The sequence below is a fragment of the Oncorhynchus nerka genome, linkage group LG17 (genome assembly GCF_034236695.1).
Source record: "Oncorhynchus nerka isolate Pitt River linkage group LG17, Oner_Uvic_2.0, whole genome shotgun sequence".
NCBI classification, from domain to species: domain Eukaryota; kingdom Metazoa; phylum Chordata; class Actinopteri; order Salmoniformes; family Salmonidae; genus Oncorhynchus; species Oncorhynchus nerka.
This window is the reverse complement of record NC_088412.1, coordinates 20347540-20364152: the sequence shown is the minus strand read 5'-3', so window position 1 is coordinate 20364152 and position 16613 is coordinate 20347540. Positions and strand designations below refer to the sequence as shown.

At 42.7% G+C, this 16613-nt stretch overlaps 1 protein-coding gene and 1 long non-coding RNA gene across 2 annotated transcripts in view; one reads left to right on the top strand and one right to left on the bottom strand.

Moving 5' to 3' along the window:
• Positions 1-16613, top strand: part of LOC115144890 (SRSF protein kinase 2-like) — an 89000-nt gene that overhangs the window by 5449 nt on the left and 66938 nt on the right.
• LOC115144862 (uncharacterized) lies at positions 10246-15129 on the bottom strand. The gene is made up of 5 exons (XR_003865881.2): positions 14902-15129; positions 14574-14657; positions 11639-11707; positions 11435-11546; positions 10246-11257 (listed from the first exon to the last, which is right to left on the bottom strand). It is a non-coding gene; the product is annotated as an uncharacterized LOC115144862 (long non-coding RNA).

Below are 16613 nucleotides of genomic sequence, written 5' to 3'. Positions count from 1 at the left end.
AGACAGGAGGCTCATCAAGACCTATCTGAAACCAGAGGGCCAAAGCAAAGCAGTAGTACCATTGACCCACATCACAGCCTCCTCTCCATTCATATGGAGAGAACTCTTCTGTTTGCACCCCCCCCAGCCCCTGGAGGGTTACGCCCACCCTATTTGGCTGACATCTGACCTGGCCACACCCTGCCATCAGAACAACACAGGGCCTGAGAAAGGAAGATCACAATAAAGCTGGGAAGAACAGAGGCTCCTTTCATTGATCCTCAGCTACAGCTACAGGGAAACAGAACAGGACACACACACACACACACACACACACACACACAGGAAGAGTGCTGATGGGTGTGGTGCAGAGTGTGTGTGTGTGTGAGTCATGTCCATGTGTACCGTACATTTGTGTTAGGCTATGTAGATGGGATGGTTCTGAAATAGAGTATGCTCTGCAGACAGTCTGAATTGGGCCTGAGCGCCTCATATTCTCTTCCATCTGTCTCATTCATGCTGCCTCTTGACAGATTAAGTTTGCTCACTGCCATTTAAATGGTTTCTGGGGTCAGTTTTTTAGGCCTTGGCAGCCAGTTATTTCTACAAGACATAACTTGTGACTTGATAGAATCTTTCATCTTTGATTTGTTTTATGGTCTATGTTATGAACAAGGTATTGACTGTGTGTGGGGGTGGAGGGATAGAGGGATTTGTTCATCATCCTGACCAGAGGTTCACTTCTTTCTATCACAACATGCACTTTTCATCCAACTGTTGCTTATTTATTCAGTGGTTTACTAGTGTATTAACTAGTGATGTGATCCTATCACCAACTCATTCACACAGGCATACAGGAGGCTGCATGCTCACACTTATCCTGGCATGACTGCCTGGGCGACTGCCTGAATGAGTCATGGATCAACCTTTCCATGTCCAGCATCAATGCTGCCAGAATTATTACATGATGATTATACCTGTTTGTAGTTTGTTTTTGCACTTTATATGCATTATCAGATAGATTTGTAGGTTAACACACTGAGATGAATGATGGCTAAACCTCCCCTAACTCTAAAGATATGGCTCGAGATGACTCAGTCATCTCCATTCTGAGTTTATGATTTCTGCTAGCATTAAACTCAGAACCACTAGAGAAGCCATACTCAACTGGTGGACAGTGGTCCAAAACGGGGTCAATACGGACCGCAGGTCCCGACTTGCTAACAGTGTGTGTCGTATAATTCTGCTCCCTCCCTGTGTACTGCTGTAATGTAGATGCCTGTATGAGCCCAATGCAGTCTGATTGATGTTGCTACATCAACAGCATTGATTTTTGTCTTGTGTTTCGCCATTTGATGGAAGATGGGAGTAGGCTAGCGAACAGGACTGTGTGTGGTGCAGTGGAGTGAGGCAGCCAGGTAGCGTAATGTTCTCTGGAATTCAGACAAATGTTTTTTCTGCGGTAGCTGAATAATATTTCTCCAGCTTACAACTCCCCCTCTTGGAGTTAAGTCAAAGTTATAAATAGGTATAATATAATAATAATAATAATAAGCCATTTAGCAGACACTTTTATCCAAAGCAAACTACTCTCATACATTTTACGTACAGGTGGTCCCAGAAATCGAACCCACTATCCTGCCATTGCTAGGGAGATGCTCTACTAACTGAGCTACAGAGGACCATGGTACCTGACTACGTTGTGGTGGTTCTTCTATGGAAGTCAGAGGACTAGGTACAGGCTTCAACGTTGTCTGAGCAGACCTCAGCACAACCGCTGACTTAGGTTAATTAATTAATTTAATCGATTCCCAGAGAGGATCACTTAGTGATGGTGAAGAGCCAATACTTTGGACCAGACCTTGTTGGTTGGTTCTGCTGACTGGACATCAGTGACCTGAAGCTTATATGCACTTGTTTACAGTTTGTTTGTGTAGATTGTCAATTCACATTGCTAGCGATGTGGGCTGTGCCATATTGGCCTTATCAGTATATGTCCCTGGTCAGAGATGTATGGACTGAGAGTGTGTCAAAGGCAAGTGGATTCGAGTGTGAGTGAGCAAGAGGGGGAAGCTCAGGAGTTCGATCCCTGCTGGACAGATCTGCTCAGCCAATGCTGCTTCATCGATACGGTGGCCTGGCTGAATGGATCTGATATCCACAGCTCAGCAGAGTAGTTGGCCCATGTGATGTACTAGGCAGTACGCACTACCCTCTATAGCGCCTTGTGGTCAGAACCCAAGCGGTTGACTTACCAACTAGTGAGGCAGCCAGTCAAGATGCTTTCAAGGGTACAGCTGTATAACTTTTTGAGGATCTGAGGGCCAATTGCAAATCTTTTCAGTCTTCTGAGGGGAGGAGGCGTTGTTGTGCCTTCTTCACGACTGTCTCGGTGTGTGTGGACTAGAGGTTGACCGACTATGATTTTTCAACGCCGATACCGATTATTGGAGGACCAAAAAAATCCGATACCGATTAATCGGATGATTTTTATATATATATTTGTAATAATGACAATTACAACAATACTGAATGTGAACACTTTTATTTTAACTTAATATAATACATAAATAAAATCAATTTAGTCTCAAAATGTATGAAACATGTTCAATTTGGTTTAAATAATGCAAACACTGTGTTGGAGAAGAAAGTAAAAGTGCAATATGTGCCATGTAAAAAAGCTAACGTTTAAGTTCCTTGCTCAGAACATGTGAAAGCTGGTGGTTCCTTTTAACATGAGTCTTCAATATTCCCAGTTAAGAAGTTTTAGTTTGTAGTTATTATAGGAATTATAGGACTATTTCTCTCTATACCATTTGTATTTTATTAACCTTTGACTATTGGATGTTCTTATAGGCGCTATAATATTGCCAGCCTAATATCGGGAGTTGAAGTCATAAACAGCGCTGTGCTTCAAGCATTACGAAAAGCTGCTGGAAAATGCAGGAAAGTGCTGTTTGAATGAATGCTTACGAGCCTGCTGCTGCCTACCACCGCTCAGTTAGACTGCTATATCAAATATCAAATCATAGACTATATTATATTAAACACACAGAAATACGAGCCTTAGGTCATTAATATGGTCAAATCCGGAATCTATCATTTCAAAAACAAAACGTTTATTATTTCAGTGAAATACAGAACCGTTCCGTATTTTATCGAACGGGTGGCAACCCTAAGTCTAAATATTGCTGTTACATTGCACAACCTTCATAAAAACTCTCTTGGTAAATAGTATGGTCTGCAGCTTATCATGAGATATTCTAATTTAAGCAAGCAAAAACTCAAGACTTCCTTAACATTAGAGATCGTGCACCAGCTGTTTTTAACACATTCCTCCCCGCTTTGTCTTAACCGAGGCTGCCGTCCTGGAAAAACCAGCTAGATGTACATTATCCATGTCCTTGTTCAGCCACGACTCGATGTAACATCGGATATTACAGTTCTTCAAGTCCCGTTGATGGAATAGTCTCGAACGGAACTTCTCCAGTTCGTTCTCTAGTGACTGTACGTTCGCCAATAGAATGGAGGGTAGAGGCGGATTATTGGCTCGCCAACGTAGTCTTGTCAGGATGCCGGCTCATATGCCTCTTTTGAGCTGTCGCTTATAATTTTGAGTCTTGGGGATTGGGGTCTGGCCCGTAGTAAGCAGAACGTCCAGAGCTGCCCACTCGTTGAAATAGAAAGTATTATCAAAATCAAGGTTAGTGATCGCTGTTCTGATGTCCAAAATCAAATGAAATAGCTATCCACAGCAGCGCCATCTAAAGGCTGTTTGTGTTGAATTCACAGTCAGGAGCATGAGGCTAAAGCCAAGCCCATAATCCTCACACACCCACTCACTTCTGGGTTTGTTATGGTAACATGAGATTATATTAAGTAGCCTACTCTGGTTGTCAACAGACACTTTCAAGACAATAAGACGTTCTGAGGTGCCTCTGTCAAATATTACAGTTGTAATATAAAACCAGCTAAACCATAGGCCAATGCAGGCTGTGTCATGATATCTAGATCAGTTGTTATTACCGTTTAGCTCACACTGATGACTGTATAACGATTGGGTAGGCTATATGAAAGCAATCTATTAATATGGAGGAATCCTCTGTTTTGGTATATGCAGTGGACAGAATATCTAAGATATCTCTCACAGGGAGAATGGTTTATTTAAATTTGATAAGGCGACATCATATTGATGATAAGGTCCCAGTGTGTGACATGCTCTTCCTGAAGGTTCTCCTCAGGTAGGACACAGAGAAAGAGTAGTACTGATTGAATGGAGGCTAATTGAATGTGGATTGTGGAACTGCACCACCAGTGGAATAAGCACCAGGAGTGTTTTCGGTAGGGCTCTGGGTATTCATGTCTAGAGTCCAGACTGGGCTCGTCGTGACACTGGGCTTGAAGTGATGTTGAGTTGATTTAGACATGATTATTTTGAGCATTTTAACAGGGGTTCTTTAGCTTATATATCTTTATACTCAATATTAATGATGGTTAACTGTGGGTAAGTAGGTTAACCCATTTTGGTTGCTGATTATAAGGATCCACAGATTACTGCCAAATCCACAAAACAAGGATGACCCATATTTGGTAGAACCAGCGGCTAGCCTATCCATTTAATCCACATTAAGGCCTAATGATTAGGCCTGGCACTGGCACCATGTTCTCCTCAGGATTTGGTGGTGGATTTTGAAAAATGTTTTGATGTAGTGTAGTTGCGGCTTAGTAAGATCAGACAGGCTTCTGGTCCTGTAAAACGACTGGCGTGATGAGACTGGATCATCATACATGGGTAAATAAGATGTTGTACTGGAGGGTTAACCTACATTCAATCAGGTTGCATCTCATAACATATCTGAGCTGCAGTCCAGTTCCAGCCAGGGCCGGGCAGCCAGGCCACCGAGGGAAGATAGAGGCATTAGGGCATGTCATTCTGTGTTCACATTCACTCACAGAGGATGCCAGAGCCAGTGAGGGTGAAGACTCAAGAAATAGCTCTCACCTGCCCTCTGCTGGTGGTTAAAGGTGAAGCGGTGAGAGAGGAAAAAGAGGTGTTATTGTGTTCATGTAGTTGACCATCTTTTCTATTCATCCTCCTCTCTTTTATCAGCGTGGCCCCATATCTGATCATGAGAGTTTCTGATATTCTGAGAAGAGCTGCAAATAGAATAAGCCTAAGGCTTGTGTGTGAGAGAAATAACAAGAGATGTTGTGCCTCATACATTGTGTGATCACAACCAAGGCAGTTGAAGGCGTCTGCCAACTGCCTAGGCATCGTGATGGCAGTGTTGTGCTATGTGTTTGCCTATATGACCGTATGTATCTGACCTAGTCAATGGGTTAGTGTAAAACTCTCCCATCCACTAATGTGTGTGTGTGTGTGTGTTCACGTGCGCGTGTCTGTTCTTGTTGGGTTCAGGATTAACCAGCTGCTCTAAGCCTACCTGCCAATAATACAATTGGTGGGCGTGTCTCTCTCTCCTCTATTTGTCTCAAAGAACCTCAAATCAAATCAAAGTTTATTGGTTGCGGACACAGATCTGCAGATGTTATTGCAGGTGCAGCGAAAAGCTTGTGTTTCTAGCTCCAACAGTGCAGTAATACCTAGTAATAAAAAAGTACAAAATAAATAATAAACAAATATAATCCAGAAAAATAAGGAAATTACACACAATAATCACATTAGACAATCATTATGTATTATCAATGATATAGCAATTATACTGTACACAAATATCAATATAACATGCAACAATTTATATGATTTTACTGAGTTACAGTTCATATAATGAAATCAGTCCATTGAAATAAATTCATTACACCCTAATCTCTGGATTTCACTTGACTGGGCAGGGGAGCAGCCATGGGTGGGCCTGGGAGGGCATAGGCCCACCCACTTGGCAGCCAGGCCAACCCACTGAGGAGCCAGGCCCAGGCAATCAGAATGAGTTTTTCCCCACAAAAGGGCTTTATTACAGACGTAAATACTCCTCAGCACTCCCTCAGACGATCCCACATGTGAAGAAGCCGGATGTGGAGGTCCTGGGGCTTGCGTGGTTACAAGTGGTCTGTGGTTGTGAGGCCGGTTGTGCGTACTACTTTATTCTCTAAAACGACATTCGTTGGAGGCAATTTATGGTAGAGAATTTAACATTCAATTCTCTGGCAACAGATATTTCTGCAGTTAGCGTGCCAATTGCACGCTCCCTTTAAATTTGAGATGTCTGTGGCATTGTGTTGTGTGACAAAACTGTACATTTTTAAAGTGGCCTTTTATTGTCCCCAGCATAAGGTGCACCTGTGTAATGATCAAGCTGTTTAATCAGCTTGTTGATATGCCACACCGTCAGGTGGATGGATTATCTTGGCAAAGGAGAAATGAGTTGTAACACACATCTCTCATTGTTGTGTACTGTGCACCATGCAGCTTGTAGCAGGGATGTTTAAGCATGCTTTACTAATACATTATGGAAGTATTAAACAGAGTCTTGTCTGAATTAGTCTGTTTCCCTACCCCATGACTGTTTTATTTCTCCCCAGTGCCTTGGTTTGCCGTTTCAATGGTTTCTATTTGGTCAAAATAATATTGTGTTCAATTTGAGGTGCAGGCAAAGTGCAGTTCTCTCAGTGAACACCAGAGGGCTCTATGACACCATCCAGTTTGATCCAGTTCTGCTGTTTTTGGGGAATAGAGGCTTTGTGTAGACCAAAACAAACATATGAATTGAATGCTGCTGCTGTTGTTGTTGTTGTGCATAGTGTGCATGAGAACCATGATACCTAGTGAAAACTTAGTAGGTCATAGCTGCCGTGCCTTATATCAAGACATTACATGTGACATATCTATGGGTGAAACTGTGAAGGTGAAGTGGATATCTGAAAGTGCATGTCTTAATGGCATTGAGTGTCAGCCATTTTGTGTCTGAGCAGAGCCCTCCGTTCGAGACAATCCTGAGCAGAGTCCCTAATAATGTGCCAGATATAATGGCTGTGGTTTAATGAAGCTGCAGCTGCCTGACAAGAGGTCAGAGTGAAGGGTGGGAGAGGGCAAAGGTCATCAGCCAATATCCATCAATTAAACACATACCACTTAGCTAATGAGACTGCATACTGCCCCCGTCTGTCTGTCTGGCTGTCTGTCTGTCTGTCGGGCTGTCTGTGTCTGTCGGTCTGTCTGTCTGTCGGGCTGTCTGTCTGTCTGTCTGTCGGGCTGTCTGTCTGTCTGTCTGCCGGGCTGTCTGGCTGTCTGTCTGTCTGTACGCAGTATGTTCTCTAGTGTAATGAGTCACAGTAAGCAGATAGAGTGCTTACTTGTCCTATCTCTAGGGAATCAAGATGCACTCAACAGTGTTCAACAACCAGGAAGAGTGTGTGCATGTGCGCGCGCAAATGTGAAAGGCCTGTTTTGACCTGTGTGTACAATGTCATATTGTATGGTAGAAGTACATGGATCCTAAGGAGGCACCTCTATATGGAGTTCTGTAAGGATGACTGAACTCGACCCACTCTAGGCCAGACTTGGGGCCATCAGTCTGCCAATCAATCTGCCTACTCCTGCTAACCACACCAGGCGTCATGTAGGGCATGCTAGGGCACATAGGGTCAATCACAGATAGGCTTGTAGAGCTTAGGGAATGAAGTCAATGATAGGGAGCCAGATCTTCTCAAGTTCTCTTTAAAAGGACAAGTTGTTGTTGTGTGTGTTGTTGGACACACACACACACATTGGAGTCCTGTGTGTGCGTGCGTGCGTGTGTGTAGTGTGCCTGTGTACTTGCAAGCACGCAGGCTTTGGTTATGTGTCTACTTGGGATTTGGATCCTTTTCCTCTCCATCCATCCTTCTCCCCCTCTGTCTCTCTCTGTCTCTGTGTCCTTGTCTGCCTTCTCTGTCTCTGTGTCCTTATCTGCCTTCTCTGTCTCTCTCTCTCTGCCATGATCTGTCTTCTCTCTCTCTGTCTCTCTCTGGCTTCTCTGCATCTGTCACTCTCTCCTTTCCTCAGTAACACCAGGCATTGAGAGAAGTAGGCCACTAAAATACTGGCTCCCAAAATATCACTGCTAGTGAGACCCTCTACTCTCTCTCTCTCTTATAGCCAGGAGACAGGTCCTCTCATCCTCTTTTTTCCCCTATCCTCCCTTTTCTCGCCACAGCTCCACCTAGAGCTTCAATCCCTCTGAAAGATATGGGCTAACATGCAGAAAGGACATCCTAGACCTGTGAGTGTGAGAGCGAGTGTGTGAGAGCGAGTGTATGAGAGTGTGAGAGCTTGCAACAGGTGTAGACTAACAGTGAAATTGTTACTTATGGACCCTTCCCAACAATACAGAGAGAAAAAAAGAATAGCAAAATAATAACAGGATAATTAAATACACAATGAGTAACAGTAACAAGATATTCTAAACTAAGTGTTTTGATCATTTTCAAATGTAGTAACATGTCAATGTAGAATACATTGGAGGTCGACCGATTATGATTTTTCAACGCCGATACCGATTATTGGAGGACCAAAAAAGCCGATGCCGATCAATCGGACGATTTTTGTTTTGTTTATTGTAATAATGACAATTACAACAACACTGAATGAACACTTATTTTAACTTAATATAATACATCAATAAAATAAATTTAGCCTCAAGTAAATAATGAAACAATTTGGTTTAAATAATGCAAAAACAATGTGTTGGAGAAGAAAGTAAAAGTGCAATATGTGCCATGTAAGAAAGCTAACGTTTCAGTTCCTTGCTCAGAACATGAGAACATATGAAAGCTGGTGGTTCCTTTTAACATGAGTCTTCAATATTCCCAGGTAAGAAGTTTTAGGTTGTAGTTATTATAGGAATTATAGGACTATTTCCCTCTATACCATTTGTATTTCATTAACCTTTGACTATTGGATGTTCTTATAGGCACTTTAGTATTGCAAGTGTAACAGTATAGCTTCCGTCCCTCTCCTCGCTCCTCCCTGGGCTCGAACCAGCAACACAACGACAACAGCCACCATCGAAGCAGCGTTACCCATGCAAAGCAAGGGGAACAACTACTAGAAGGGTCAGAGCGAGTGACGTTTGAAACACTATTAGAGCACATTAACTAGCTAGACATCTCGTTACACCAGCCTCATCTCGGGAGTTGATAGGCTTGAAGTCATAAACAGCGCAATGTTTGACGCACAAAGAAGAGCTGCTGGCAAAACGCACGAAAGTGCTGTTTGAAAGAATGGTTACGCGCCTGCTTCTGCCTACCACCGCTCAGTCAGATACTTAGATACTTGTATGCTTGTATGCGCAGTCAGATTATATGCAACGCAGGACACGCTAGATAATATCTAGTAATCTCATCAAGCATGTGTAGTTAACTAGTGGTTATGATTGATTGTTTTTTATGAGATAAGTTTAATGCGAGCTAGCAACTTACCTTGGCTTGGTGCATTCGCGTAATAGGCAGTCTCCTTGGAGTGCAATGAGAGAGAGGCAGGTCGTTATTGCGTTGGACTAGTTAACTGTAAGGTTGCAAGATTGGATCACCCGAGCTGACAAGGTGAGGTTCCTAGGCCGTCATTGAAAATAAGAATGTGTTCTTAACTGACTTGCCTAGTTAAATTAAAGGTATAAAAAAATATATAAAAAAAATGTAAATCTAAAAAAATTGGCAAATCGGCGCCCAAATTGTTATGAAAACTTGAAATCGGCCTAAGAGCCCTGCGGTTGCGACCTGCAATTGCCTTACCAGGCGGTGATACAGCCTGACAGGATGCTCTTAATGGTGCATCTGTAGAAATGTGTTAGGGTACTAGGGGGCAAGCCAGATTTCCTCAGCCTCCAGAGAAGCTGCAGGAACTTGAAGCTCGATGGGGGTGTGCTGTCTCCTGTGGTCCACGATCAGCTCCTTCGTTTTGTTGACATTGAGAAAGAGGTTACTTTCCTGGCACCACTCTGCCAGGGTGCCCACCTCCTCCCTGTAGGCTGTCTCGTCGTTCTTGATAATTAGGCCTACCACTGTTGTGTCGTCAGCAAACTTGATGATTGAGTTGGAGGCGTGCATGGCCATCAGGAAGTCCAGAACCCAGTTGCTCAAGGAGGGTTTCAGACCCAGCCTCTGAGCTTAGTGATGAGCTTGACCACACATCATACCTTCCTGTGAAGTGTCCTGAGTACAACAGTAGTTCCCTGATCCTGGTACAGAATATACAGGGTTTCTTCCTCCTATCTCGACTGATACCGTTTAATTCAATAATTAAAAAAGACAATACAAGTAAAAGTTGAGTGCCATTTCTCTCTCCATTCAGAGACATCAGTATCAAGCCTGTGTGTCAGTCTGGACTTCAACACATCATCAAATCTCATTTTATTTGTCACATACACATGTTTAGCAGATGTTATTGCAGGTGTAGCGAAATGCTTGCTTGTCTGCATGTGCTGCCTCAATGTTTCTGTGAACACATACTGTACACACACAGTCACTGTTCTATTACCAATGGCAGTTAGGGATAGGTGATATCTGACACACACACACATATACTATGCTGAAGTTTGACCAAGTCAGACTAAATGTACCTAATTGTGTTCTCCACCTCTACACAACCGTTGGTGAGCAGGCAAGAGGTGAGACTGGAGGTGAGGTCTATGCCAAGGCCCTATCAAGTATAGCAGCATAGATCAGCTCCTGGCCCCTCATCAAAGATACTGGGCAGTCACTCACACACACACACACACACACACACACACACACACACACACACACACACACACACACACACACACACACACACAGAGAGCATTGATTATATTATAAATGGTGGTTATCATTAGCCTGGTGGAACCAACCTGATCACTGCTTTCACCTTTCTATTTCACTTCAGATATCATCAAATGTGAAGTGAAATACTGTACAATGGTAAACACAGCAATCAGGCTGGTTATGCCCTGGACATTATATCTAAATAAGCAACACATAATGTCAGTTTACATACATCTATTTTCACAATTGGATTATCAAATGTATCAAAGTAATGAAGTGGGTTATCTTCTGTATTTGTACAAATGATGAGCCTGTGAAAGCTGTTGTCGCTGACAGGTGAATGTTGCTGGCCGGATACTTGCCCAACGTGTGACTGACTGTTCCATTCATAGGAATGTTCACAGTGAAGGCATGTCTGCATGATGCTGATGAGGGCCCCCTTGTTGGTCTTCTCTATGCTGCATGTTCAGCTGCAAACTGGACATCTCTCGAACAACTGCAGCAGGCAATCTTATGAGGTGGTGTTGACTGGGAGGGGCTGTGACGGTGATATAATTGCATTTTGTTCTAAAGAAAGGACAACGCTTTTTGCTAATACACTACCCAATCAAAATGACTACTAGCTGTATCTGCTTGGCTGGGGAATGAACCCACTATTTTATCAAGCTGGGTATTTTTTAATACAACTTTTCACACTTCAAATAGCACACATTACCTGTAGTTGTTGATGAAGCTGTCTGTGTCATCAGTGCAGTAAGGAAGACTCGGCCAACAATGGAGGACGTGTCACAAGGGTACACTTTTACTCTGAGGTATTGCCTGACAAGCTGTGAAAATAGCAAGTGAAAAGTGAATAAAATTATTTTTGGAGGTTGCTAAACCATTGCAATCACATTGCAGGACATGTTATGATACCCACCTTTGCTCCTTCTGGTAGGTCCCGGCATCCCTTCATAACCAAGGGATCAGTCTGGCACCCAACTGTGCACTTTGTTTAACAGAAAAACAGGGTCAAAGAGTGTCATCATCCCTCAATTATAAACAGCTTGAGAAATAAGGTAATCTTGTATGGAAGCAAATTCTATGCTTTCCAGATGTAGACTGACTGGCTCCAGATTAGATTAGATTCTGGCCGGTGACGCCGTTACGCGCTGCAACCAACTGTGACATGTTTTGCTATGGCCCTGGTTTTGTTTTTTAGGTTGTTTCTGCTAGTTAGTACACTTTTGTAGTCAGGCATGAATTAGCTAGTACACCCATAGCTGCATCCAATATTTATTTGCGCCCTAGACATGGGTTGCACCTCGGAGGCTAATGTGACTGTTTCATGTAAATTACCCTAATTTAGAGGGGAAATACGATGATGTTGCTAAAGTAGGCAAATAATTAGTAGGAAAAACTTTGCCATTATGATATTGTCCAGTTTACTTTAGAGACATGGCAAGGTTGCCATTACTGTTGCAAGCTAGCAAAGTTGGTCAAAAATAGCTAGCAATGTTAATGTTAGCGAGCTAAAATACGGTGGTCCCCTCAATCTTAGCAGGATAATATTATACTGCATTTAAAGTCAATCTGGCGACACAATCGTGCCTAAAGTTTTCCTACGTATAATTTGCCTTCTTTTGAAATGTTATCGTGTTTCCAAGTCAAATCAGAGTTGTATTGCTAGGTAAGTAGGTAGCTCGGTAGGTATGTAGCTCGCTAGCTAACAACAGCTATGCTACTGATGATAGTGATAATAATTATCAAAATATAGCTACATATACAGATACATAACCCGCAGTCAATGGCAGGGATCATCAACTAGATTCTATTCTATTCCTATGTGAGAATGCTGTTCATCAACTACAGCTCGGCATTCAACACCATAGTACCCTCCAAGCTCGTCATCAAGCTCGAGACCCTGGGTCTCGACCCCGCCCTGTGCAACTGGGTACTGGACTTCCTGACGGGCCGCCCCCAGGTGGTGAGGGTAGGCAATAACATCTCCACCCCGCTGATCCTCAACACTGGGGCCCCACAAGGGTGTGTTCTGAGCCCTCTCCTGTACTCCCTGTTCACCCACGACTGCGTGGCCACGCACGCCTCCAACTCAATCATCAAGTTTGCGGACGACACAACAGTGGTAGGCTTGATTACCAACAACGACGAGACGGCCTACAGGGAGGAGGCGAGGGCCCTTGGAGTGTGGTGTCAGGAAAATAACCTCACACTCAACGTCAACAAAACTAAGGAGATGATTGTGGACTTCAGGAAACAGCAGAGGGAACACCCCCCTATCCACATCGATGGAACAGTAGTGGAGAGGGTAGTAAGTTTTAAGTTCCTCGGCATACACATCACAGACAAACTGAATTGGTCCACTCACACAGACAGCATCGTGAAGAAGGCGCAGCAGCGCCTCTTCAACCTCAGGAGGCTGAAGAAATTTGGCTTGAAATTTGGCTTGTCACCAAAAGCACTCACAAACTTCTACAGATGCACAATCGAGAGCATCCTGGCAGGCTGTATCACCGCCTGGTACGGCAACTGCGCCGCCCACAACCGTAAGGCTCTCCAGAGGGTAGTGAGGTCTGCACAACGCATCACCGGGGGCAAACTACCTGCCCTCAAGGACACCTACACCACCCGATGTTACAGGAAGGCCATAAAGATCATCAAGGACAACAACCACCCGAGCCACTGCCTGTTCACCCCGCTATCATCCAGAAGGCGAGGTCAGTACAGGTGCATCAAAGCTGGGACCGAGAGACTGAAAAACAGCTTCTATCTCAAGGCCATCAGACTGTTAAACAGCCACCACTAACATTGAGTGGCTGCTGCCAACACACTGCCACTTTAATAATGGGAATTGATGGGAAATTATGTAAAATATATCACTAGCCACTCGTTCATATATCTTTTTGTACATATTCTTTATCCCCTTACACTGTGTATAAGACAGTAGTTTAGGAATTGTTAGTTAGATTACTTGTTGGTTATTACTGCATTGTCGGAACTAGAAGCACAAGCATTTCGCTACACTCGCATTAACATCTGCTAACCATGTGTATGTGACAAATAAAATTTGATTTGATTTGAGATTCAGCCACGGATGGTCGGGGGGATGGAACATAATTACAAATCATTTGTAGACTGCAAATTGACCGCAAGGAGCCCAAACAGATATAATATTTGACTAAAACATCATAATTTAAACCTTGCTTACATTTGTATGCGAGCACGTGTTTCTCTATAATGCGTGGGAGTCAGTGCCGCTTATGTTGAGGGAGGACTATTTAGTTTTTCTCCATGACCATGGCCTTATTTCTATTACAGCATGTTGAATGTTTTTCTTTCAAAAACAAGTACATTTCTAAGTGACCCCAAACTTTTGAACGGTAGTTTGCAAAATATACTTTTGGTATATGTTTATTTAACCTTTATTTAACTAGGCAATTCATTTTCCATTCACCCAGTTCAATGTAACGTCAATAGGTTTAGGCTACTACATGAAACTCATTTTCCCTATACCCATCATGAGTTTCCTACAACCTAGCCTATAAATGAAAGTTTACAATGTAGGTGCACACAGGTTGAGAGATTTGAGATGATAGACTGTAACACATGGACAGACAGTGACCCATTCAATACAGCCTTGGACGCTCTTGCCTGCATCTAGTTTATCTAGGGTGTGAACATTAATCCACAGTTTCAAAAGAGTTTCTATTGGACAAATTTGGGTATTTTTTATCACCGTTTTGTTTGCTTCTGTGTAAGAAATATTTTTCGACAGAATTGGCAGAATGAATACACCCCTGATCACTCATAAACACAGTACACTTTCATAGCAGCCACATTGTATTCCATCTCACCTCTATGCACTCTTCTCAGCTTTTCTCTTCGTTTGTGGACTTCAATGAACAACACATCAGCTGTCTGTGACCAGGCGAAAAAACCTTTCCAAGCCAAACCAGGTTAAATTAAGGTGAAATAAAATAGAAAATAAATGTCATAATCGCTACACACAGCCTACATCGTTGTCCCCATATTAGCTAAAGTAACATCCTAGTCAACATAGCTAATAGAACTAATGTGAAAGTAAACCCGCTACAATCATGCAGTAGGATTACAGTTAATAGTTAGTAAGCAGTTACACCAGCGGGCCCCAGTGGCAATAAATTAATAAAACCAAAAGCTTACCTTGACTTGGAAGAGTTACAGTGTTGTGTCGGATAGTCATAGCCAGCTAGCTAACATAGCATCCCTCTGTTTGAGCTGGGTGTTTGAGTAACTAAACTAGCCAGCTGCATTTGGTAGCTAAGTAAGTGAAACTGAAAGTGAAATAAAATTGGCAATCTCTCTCTTGCTTCTCCTTCATTTTTGAAGAAATTAATTTGTGAAAATTGTTCAACTATGGTCTTTCTCTCTCTTTGAGTCACCTACACACCACATGTTATGCACTGAAGTGCTAGCATTCTCTGATCCTTTGATTGGGTGGACAACATGTCAGTTCATGTTACAAGAGCTCTGATAGGTTGGAGGACGTCCTCCAGAAGTTGTCATAATTACTGTGTAAGTCTCAGGATGGGGGTGAGAACCAAGAACCTCCTAGGTTTTGTATTGAAGTCGGTGTACCAAGAGGAGGTTGGAAGATAGCTGTCCTCCAGATACACCATGGTGCAACCCTACAGAGTGCTGTTGAGGCTACTGTAGACCTTCATTGCATAACAGTGTGTTTTAATCAATTATTTGGTGACTTGAATATATTTAGTATGGTTTTATCTAAAAAGGATAACATTTATCATTTTTATGAAATTCACTGAGGATGATGGTCCTCCCCTTCTTCCTCTGAGGAGCCTACAGATTAGAAACATTTAAATCACTTGGAGTGGATTTACTGGTGTTTTTACAGTCGTTATGTCCAACAATGAAAATATATATACAGTTGAAGTCGGAAGTTTACATACATCTTAGGCAAATACATTTAAACTCAGTTTTTCACAATTCCTGACATTTAATCCAATAGGTCAGTTAGGATCACCACTTTATTTTAAGAATGTGAAATGTCAGAATAATAGTAGAGAGTATGACTTATTTAAGCTTTATTTCTTTCATCACATTCCCAGTAGGTCAGAAGTTGACACACTTAATTAGTCATTGGTATCATTGCCTTTAAATTGTTTAACTTGGGTCAAACGTTTCGGGTAGCCTTCCACAAGCTTCCCACAATAAGTTGGATGAATTTTGGCCCAATCCTCCTGACAGTGTAACTGAGTCAGGTTTGTGATGGCCACTCCAATACCTTGACTTTGTTGTGCTTAAGCCATTTTGCCACAACTTTGGAAGTATGCTTGGGGTTGTTGTCCATTTGGAAGACCCATTTGCAACCAAGCTTTAACTTCCTGACTGGTGTCTTTAGATGTTGCTTCAATATATCCACATAATTTTCCTTTCTCATGAAGCAATCAATTTTGTGAAGTGCACCAGTCCCTCCTGCAGCAAAGCACCCCCACAACATGATGTTACCACCCCCGTGCTTCATGGTTGGGATGGTGTTCTTCGACGTGCAAGCCTCCCCGTTTCCTACAAACATAACGATGGTCATTATGGCCAAACAGTTCTATTTTTGTTTCATCAGACCATTCATCGGAGGACATTTCTCCAAAAAGTACAATCTTTGTCCCCATGTGCAGTTGCAAACCGTAGTCTGGCTTTTTTATGGCGGTTTTGGAGCAGTGGCTTCTTCCTTGCTGAGTGGCCTTTCAGGTTATGTCAATATAGGACTCGTTTTACTGTGGATATAGATACTTTTGTCCCTGTTTCCTCCAGCATCTTCACAGGGTCCATTGCTGATGTTCTGGGGTTGATTTGCACTTTTCGCACCAAAGTACATTCATCTCTAGGAGACAGAA